General features: G+C 31.2%; 1 non-coding gene across 1 annotated transcript; it reads left to right on the top strand.

The window, feature by feature from the left end:
• Positions 1-3,449: 3,449 nt before the first annotated feature.
• On the top strand, positions 3,450-3,522 carry Trnak-cuu. Its single transcript has one exon. It is a non-coding gene; the product is annotated as a tRNA-Lys (tRNA).
• Positions 3,523-9,421: the final 5,899 nt, after the last annotated feature.

Raw genomic sequence — 9,421 nt, 5'->3', positions numbered from 1 at the left:
TTTTATGAGGTCGGTTAAAATTGGCCAGCATAACTGAGTCTATGCGTGGGTGTGTATGGACGTCTTTTGTTATTGAACACAGTGCTCAATAATTAATAATGTTATTAATCTTTCTATTCTCATAGTGTAACCTTACAAAATAATTAATAGAATAACCTAGAACACAAATAGTAATCTAGAATAATGTTCAAGGAAAAGCTATTATCGTTAGCATATAAAATACAACACAAATCGGTGTTACGATGATATTCATTTCAGTTCTTTAGTATTTTTTTACTTACTTTTATTTACAACGATAGAGAAATCTAGTGTGCCGAAAAAGCTAGTGCTAAGGCTGTGTTTATATTGTTTGCTAGAATTAGAATTTAAAAAAAAGCTATTAACATGTTTGCGTATATTTAAAATAAATCAGTGGCGCTACAACCTCTTTTTGGTCCTGGTTTCTGAATCTGTTTCATGATCATTTTTTAAATCTAATTGGCAAGTAGGTTATGAGCATCTAGTGCCTGACACACGTCGCCGACTTTTTGGGTCTAAGACATGTCCGTTTCCTCATAATGTTTTCCTTCACCGTTCGAGTAAATGTTAAATGGGCACATAGAAAGAAAGTCCATTGGTGCACAGTCTGGGATCGAACTTACGACCTCAGGTAAGAGAGTCGCACGCTGTAGCCACTAGGCCAACACTGCTGTTGGGAATAATATATATTGACTCAAAAAAAATCTTTCAATTTTGTCAAAAAAACTTTGCTTTTTTTCCATACACATACAATACAGATTCATAACTAAAAAGGTCAAAAGTATCATAACAGCAGATATCAGCTACCAATAGTACTACAGTCCAAATATATAATATCATGTGGAATGCCTCGAACATCCCATGGGTTACAAGAACGTTAGTAAAATTTTAAGTATTGCGACAGCCGATAGTCCTTTTCAGGTTAAACATTTACAAGAGTAATAAAACGTTTAAATATACATATATAATAAAGATCGAGAATACATTTAACATACTATAATATGTTTTATCCCTTATAATGATGCTTGGCAAACTGTTTGTAAACTTGGTTGTACTATAGTGTTTATATATAATATACAATATATACCCATTTTTCTGATTAATTTTTTTTGGCATTAATACTTTACCTTACCTTGGAAAACTACAATATGCAGAATTTCTTTATAACATGCTCCTGGATATTTTTCACAGCAATTGTACAGAACTGAGCGATTTAAGTACATCAGGCACTTTAAATTTTAAATACGATTGCGAAATTGGCAGACGGCCACCGGCGATAACGTATTTACGATTATTACGTTATACTAAAATCACATAATATTGATTATGTGACAAAATCGAAGTCATTCATTGAGGTTAAGAAATGACCACCTTGGTTAAACATTCCAGATGTTGTTTTGTAGTTTATATGTTATGAAACTGATATTTTTTGTTTTTTATTTTAAATCAAAACTATTTTGCATCAAGAACTCGTTCAATGTTTTAAAGTTTCTGTCATCTGCACGTAGAATGACTTAATTCATGCTGAAGTGAAGCAATTTCAAACATTCGTACATTAAGTATTTCATTGAATGTTTCATTATATTTTAATCAAAGCCTTAATTAATGTTTAATGTAAATTAGCATTTTCTGCTCCAGGCTGGCTACGACAAGAAATACTTATACAAAAATTAAACTTACAGGGAGGTGGTGACATTATAATAGCCATAATTCAGAAGCGTTTTCTTTCTATGTATAAATATTACAAGCAAAATATATCGATAACATGATGATAAATACATACATTTACCTTAATCATGTTTTGTCTTTTGGCACACTTTGTAACTGCGTTGGCAATTTTAATGTAATGAGACATATCAATCATGAATGTGATCTTTGGAAAATTTCTGATAAATATTGATAGAGGTAATCAAATAAAAACAAATAAGAGGTTTAGAAAGTCAATTACAATTAGCACCCAGGAACAGATGCCAATAGCTATTATAAGTAATATAACCATAACTTTATTTTATGTTGAATCTGTTTCTACATAAATTTGATTAGTGATAGCGGGTTATGTTGCGTAGTAAAACAATTCATCTATATTAAGAATTTTGAACAATTTTAATAATTGGTGTCTTTTATTAAATTTCAGTCTGTTCATATCGATTGCGATTCCGATACTATTGTTCCGATGATGAATACAGAAGTTGGCATTGGTGTTGCTATCGTCCCGGCGGTGATGAAAACTGCAGAAACGTACATCCATCTATAGGTACTTTCGAGCTACAGAACTTTCATATCAGATTAGCAGTCATACATTTAGTGGTTTAAATAACTTGTTTGTATGCCGGTACGCATTAAAAACATACCATATTCTGATGAACAAATCGTCGTCTAAATTACTAAATTTAAGGCGTTTTTAAAGCCAATATAAACGAAACATCGTTAAGGTAATTTATAAAATAAACAAAATTTCGTTAAGGGCCGCCATTTCGTCAACAATCAAATAACAGGAGTCGTAACGGCATCGTTTTTGAAGAAATGTCCCTTTTACGACCCATCTCGGTAAGTACAACATTTATTACTTTCTTTATCTATAAACTGCTAGGGTTGTACGAAACCATTCGAGTCGCGGAAATAATTTCTATGAATTGCCTTACTTGCTAAAGATACGTCACAAATCATATCTTCTTACACATAAATGCTGTTTATTAAAATAATAAAACTGCCTAGTACTATAGATAACATTTCTTGCAGTTACGAATATATTCGCTATATAAAGACACACACACATATATATATATATATATATATATATATATATATATATAATAGTATTACAAAAAATCTTATTTATATAGAAGTTGTAGTAAGTTTCGCATCGAGGATTATATTAGCTACGTGTTTAAAGTTTAATGGGCGAACCTTGTACAAGATCAAAGTAGTACAAAATCTAAAGCCTATTAATAGCCGTAAGCGAAAATTACAGAATGTTTTCCAACTGGATGTTATTCAACCGGAAACCTGATATTTTGAAGGTGCCATCCCTATTATTTTTACAACCACTTTGCAAACTTTACAGTCAGTTCTTTTAGTAATCTAGTTACATGATAATAGAAAACCACAATATAAAGCTATAACTTTTAGAGCTTTCGTTTCATACATTTCATTGAAGCGTTAATTTTGAATTAACAACAACTCAGTCTAGACAATGAGAGAAAGAGAAAATAAGGGAGAGGAATGATAGATAAAGTTCACGGCTTATTGCCCTTTATAGACGTAATAATTACTGGTTTTCATTGGCTCTTATTCTATAGTCTATTTTGATGTAATATAATAAATATACAAATATTTCAAGGTGTCTTTGGTGAGGTCATTCTAATTTAAAATATAAATACATTTACTACTCTTCTATAAATACATAACATATTTCGGATTAACTGTCACAAGCCCGGCTAGCTCAGTCGGTAGAGCATGAGACTCTTAATCTCAGGGTCGTGGGTTCGAGCCCCACGTTGGGCGCATCCATTTTTTAGTTTTTTTTTTTAAATTGTTACAGTAATAAAAAAATTAAATTAAATTCATACCTGCTATTTTTCTTTCCCTCATTTTTCTCCACAGTTGTTCAGCTTTTCTCATAGGCCAATTTTCAATTTTCGCGCTAAAACTCCTGAAGAACTTGTACTCCTTAAAATGTGACATTCTTCTTTCCTTGGAAGGCATTTGGTTGGGAGGCGGCGAAGGGGCTTTTGGTGTACCAGACGGTGACGCCTCCATTTTGATTTTTGTCGAGACTTTATTCACTTTTTAAATTCGGATTCTGTCTGGTCCCATTTGGACTTTGATTTGACTTTGATTTGATATATTAACTATTAGGCAATAATAATATATGTAACTTTTAATATATTTATGAAGATAACAACATTAATAAGTCTTATTTTAAAATATACAATTTCAATTTGATAAAATATTAAAACAGTAACAATTTTTAATCAGGTTGATGTTAAGCAATAATTTGTATTTTGGAATATATTTTGACGATGCACTAATTTACCTGAAAAGAAAAAACTAATTAATCTAAAATGTTGACGTATTATTCTGATTCGTTAAGGTCTGGGTTCTGATGACCATTGTTTTGTTTGAAGGTGCAAATTGTTATTATTAAATAAAAGTGGCCTGTTAAATTCTCCTTATTGTACATAGATAATAGATACATGCCGTAGAGAATAAGTCTAATATAGGTCAATCACAGAAGAGGTGGTTTTCGTATATAAATGAGACCTCCTTTTATTCTGGAGACATCAGTTGGGAATAAATTACAAACACTCCTAACTATTACTTTCAGACACCGAATTTACATAATACAAACTTGAGTAAAACAGAAAGCTTTTATCACAGATGTCATGTCTAAGTAGAAGAACTTACTTCAAAGAACTATTTAATATATACTCATTTATTAATAAACTGTATATACATATACATTTTGGCTTCAGATTTCTGTATATATAGATAGGTGTTTTTTGGTAGGTGTTCTGTGCTCGTCACTAGTCCTCTAATTATAGTTGAAGTTTTTCCGATGTTTTAGGAGTATTCACCGAACAAACTGTTAAATTATTTCAAATCTAGTTAAAAGTGCTTTGCAAAAGGCCTGACCCACTAACGCCCTTTGATTCTATGATAGTGGTCACGTGATCAAGCTAAATTTGTTCCCCTATAATTTTTAACATACGATGGCTTATTTCTAAGCGAAAATCGTAGACCGTGCGCGACTGTATAATGATTAGGCACTTATGTATAAACGTTTATAAAATATCAACTTCAGAGTTATAAAAAAGTTTTTTCACGAAAAGCTTTTAAGGAAACTCGGTGTTATTTATTTACCTTTTAAGAAAATTAAAATGTTTCTCTCTAGGTACGATTACTTGCACAGATTTGGCTGAAAGTGGGAATTGAATCAAATATTGTATTTATTATAAAATTTTAGGAATCTATCAATCATCGCAGTACTTTTATTATACATTTTATCAAGACCGTAATAAAGCTATTTTCTGTATATTCGTCCCGAAGTATAATAATGCCTAATTGTTTATAACTTTGATGGATCACAAAGTTCAATATTAGATTTTAGCGGTCCCCATCTGGCGTTTTAGTAACTAATTACTAAAACGCCAAGGGAACAAAACCTAACTTATGTCACCAATAAATTCAAAGAATTTTGTAAAAAACGTTAGTTGCTCATTACTACTAGGATAAAGTATTTACAAAAATATTTTTTTAGAGATACTGTCTCATATTAGGTAGTTAAAGAATAGCTAAAAAAACACTTAATAAAACTTGGTTGTGTTATACAAGTAATTATATTGAAATAGCAGGAATTCTTCGTTTTTGCTCTATAGCAAACGGGCAGGAGGCTCACAGGCAGGCCACCCATGTACACTCTCAATGCCAGAGGGATTCCGAGAGCGTTCTTTTTTCTTATATTGGCGAGGATAATTGTCTAAATAATAGTTTGATTTTAATATATATATATTTGAAGCAAAAAATACGAATTGTAATACCTGTGTACACCAAGATAAAGCATAAATAAGGAAGTTAAAACTAAGCCATTTTATTTTTTTGTAAGAAATTTGCTTGAATATTTTCATCAAACCCCGATTGTCTTTTCAACAAAAATGAAATTTTACAGGTAAACGATAAAACCAGACCGTCTCTAATTTCTATGTCAATGAGGTGATCACGATCGATAAACCGCACCAGAATATAATATTATGTAGATGTTTAAAATTTCGATAAATTATCAATCGTGAAACGAATATATATATTGGCCCTATTATATATTTATTGGCTTTAACAAAGTAGTTAAAGAAATATGAGCGTTTTAATAAGCACCTTTGCCTTCACATATCAAATATACAAACAAAAAAAATAATCCTTATGCCCTTTCGATCTAAAATTGCACCATTCTATAAACGAATAATTATTTATATTTGCAATATTAACAAGCATACATGATCTACATCTATATTATTTATGGAAATGTATTTTTAAATTACTGGCTACGAATAAAATATTAACCCTCAATTTTAAATGCCCAGGAGATTTATGAGATTTAATTTCATGTTCATTTAAATTACTTACCTCACTATTACGTCTTTCACTATTTACAATCACTTAATACTAAAACACAACACTACAAGAAATAACACTAAAGAGCAGAAAGTTTAAGCACTACGCTACGTTTCAGCGAAAGCTTGCAAAACTGAAACGTCCTGTCTAAGCAATTGAATCTACAGGTCTGAGAGACCGCATTGGCGCAAATTTCCCGCGCTACGAGTGAAGAAGACACCTATATAAATCACATATGTGTGAGTGAGATCACTACTATTGTGTTAACGCTCGGAAAAGCTTTGGTCCACGCAGACGTCACTGAATCTGTTTAACCGTCATCTCATGAAACAATATTTTCTCAAGCTTTTGTAGCTCGAATTTAAGTGGTTTAAATTATAGAAAACATAGAAAATGGGTCACGTAATCCCTAATATAATAATTGAAAAAGAAAGCCTTTTTAGTTTAGTTTAGATCGTATTGATAGAGCAAAATAGTAAAATCAAGGATTTATGTGTATGTTTAATTCTTACCATTATTTGCAGATGCATATTCAAATGTATAAATCATACAACGAAGTGTATATAAATAATTTAAAATCAAATATCGTATTCTATGATGATACAAAGCTAATAAAATAACATAACAAAGAAAAATCGATATAAATAGAGCAAATGTTTATAAAATCCTGCAAAACTTAATGCGGGTGCTTGAAAAAATATAGCTTCGTGAATAACCAACGCTTGTCTAGACAGTGCAAAGTGTGTTCAGTCTTAAATATTCGAATGTAAAACATAATGAAGCTCCATTATGTTCCAGCTACTTACTGTTATTGTAAACATTATTTTTGCGTTTCACGACTTTCAGTAGCGCGAAATTTCTTCGTGTCTTTTACCATCCGAATAATGTATGTGTTGCATAGCTAATTGGTACTTTATCCATACATTATGAAACATACCCTTAATATCATGTTTTATCACAGGTTTGTTTCAACGTTCGCTCTGAGGTTCGGCGTTCCAGTTTGAAAATATTTTCTTTTATAATATCGGCGACAGTCAATACTTTACATATATTGCAATATGAGTGAATGTCAAACAGGATAGCAGTCAACGAGTGTGTTAGTTTAAATATGTTAGTGAGTAAAAAGTAATATCATGAAAAGGTCCAATATTAAATTATTAGAACTATAAATTTTTTAAATCGACTCTAAATTTTTTATTGTTTTAATAAGTATTCTTACTTAGCTGTTTTATTTCTGTATTTCCGTATATCGTTCACCAACCGTCAAATCTGTGCTAATCTATGGGTGTCAACCGCTATCTTCGCCGTATTCTGGTCATCTTCTGGCCTGAAAAGCCATATATAAAACCACCGATCCGCCAGCAGATCAAGCGACGCAATTGTATAGGGCACTTCCAAGGGATACCAATCATATTCTAAAGCAGACGCTTGATTGGAACCAGCAAGGAAAGTGTGGGCGTTCTAAGCAAACCTGGCGCCAAAGAGAGTCGGAAAGACTCGGAACGAGGTGAAACAGGCAATGTATCTTTCCTATCTAGGGGTTATAGGATATTAAGCTATATCATATAAGCGATAATCATATACTACGGCGTAGAGATTTTAGTTCCGCTAACTATCTGTATAAATAATTAGATATAATTATCTGAGATATAAATTTATTAACTTATTACAATACTCGGAGGTCTTTAGGTCTTTCTTAGTATTTCCTTGTGGTGTTGTGTAACCTAAAGGTACAAAATTTTTTTTCAATGCAAAAACATATCCAAATAAAGCCATGTTTGATGATTACACCTGTGTAGTACAAACATATGATATTTAGTTATATTGTGAACCATTGTAAGGTATGCTTATGGCGTATAAACGGTAGCAATTCAGATAGGCTAAACGTAATTGTATGCATACGAAGCCGGCTGGTGTGTAAATATTTATCACCATGAATTTCTTAGAGTTATGCAAAGCAAAAAGATATTTCCGATAGACGTAATATTTCCGAGAAATATTACGCGTTATTCGAGGAAAATATACAAAGATTCGTGCCCCGGGCAATGCTTAGTTTTGCAAGTCCCCTTTTCCTCAATAAATCTCGAAAGTTTTATACTTCAAACTCTTCATAATATCGGTTGTTAAAGTTTCTATTGCATTTTTACATAGATCGTCTAATAAAAAATCAACTATAAGTCATGATTGTTTTATTCAAATAATATTTCCTAAGATATGTAATGAAAATAATAAAAAGGCAAGTAAATAGATTACACTATTGCAGCACTTGCACTTAAAACACAAACACACGTAAAAGATGTGAGATGTGAAAATGTTTTCAAAATGACATTTCAAAACATTTAATTCAACCAAAGAATGAAGAATGTATTCATTCGAGTAAATAATATAAAGAAAATGTAGAAATATACTTAAGCATTCTTAAATAAGTTTCGAGCTCGATTCGATTCTGAGCTCAAGAAAATAACTGAGTATTTCTAAAAAACTATTTTTCACTTTACAAGTAAAATAGTTTTGTTAGTCAATCGGTGAAATGGCAGAAAAAGGCAATTAATTTTAATCTAACATAACTACAGCGCCAAAATAAAACAAACATAAGCTAATATTTCATACAGTTAACTAAAAATGAATTTATTGTTTTGATATTTTAATAACACAGTGTGTTTACATCTCTCATCATATCTATAAAATACTTAAGAAAAATAAACAATTGTAAAATATATTTGGATGCACAAATAACCAAGCTCTCGTTCGGTTTCTATACGTAAACATTAGACTGAGATTGCTATCGTTGCATAGATCAAATATTTATAGATATTTTATACAGATGTTGATTCGAGAATTTCATATATAAAACTGAAGCCATTTGTGCATTTTTATCTCTCTTTAAATAGTTCTATGTACCAAATAACCAAATATAATAAACCAAACGAAAATCTTTTTAAAAGTGTGAGGGGATTAACTAAGATATCCATATAGATATAGCTAGTTTATCGGAATGCTCAGAATTACTAAATATAAAGTTCAGTGTTGTAGTTAGTACGAATTAGCAGTGTTTCACCTGCAAATGAAGCACATATTTAAAGCTCACTACCCTTTCATATCTACCATATTTTTTTAAACCTTGCATCAGGCGCAATCTCGACTCCGTCAAAGTCGCATTCGTAAGTTAAAGAACACAGCTCCAACTAATCATAGTTTCAGGCAAACGGCATGGAACAACGGTCATAAAACTCAAATGTAATTTTATTGTCAGTTAATCCCAAACTGATTGAAAATTACTGCAAACCATATTTTG

The sequence above is a fragment of the Pieris rapae genome, chromosome 6, assembly GCF_905147795.1.
Source record: "Pieris rapae chromosome 6, ilPieRapa1.1, whole genome shotgun sequence".
Taxonomy (NCBI): Eukaryota; Metazoa; Arthropoda; class Insecta; order Lepidoptera; family Pieridae; genus Pieris; species Pieris rapae.
Note: the sequence above shows the minus strand (reverse complement) of the source record. Positions and strands in the feature narration are given on the sequence as shown.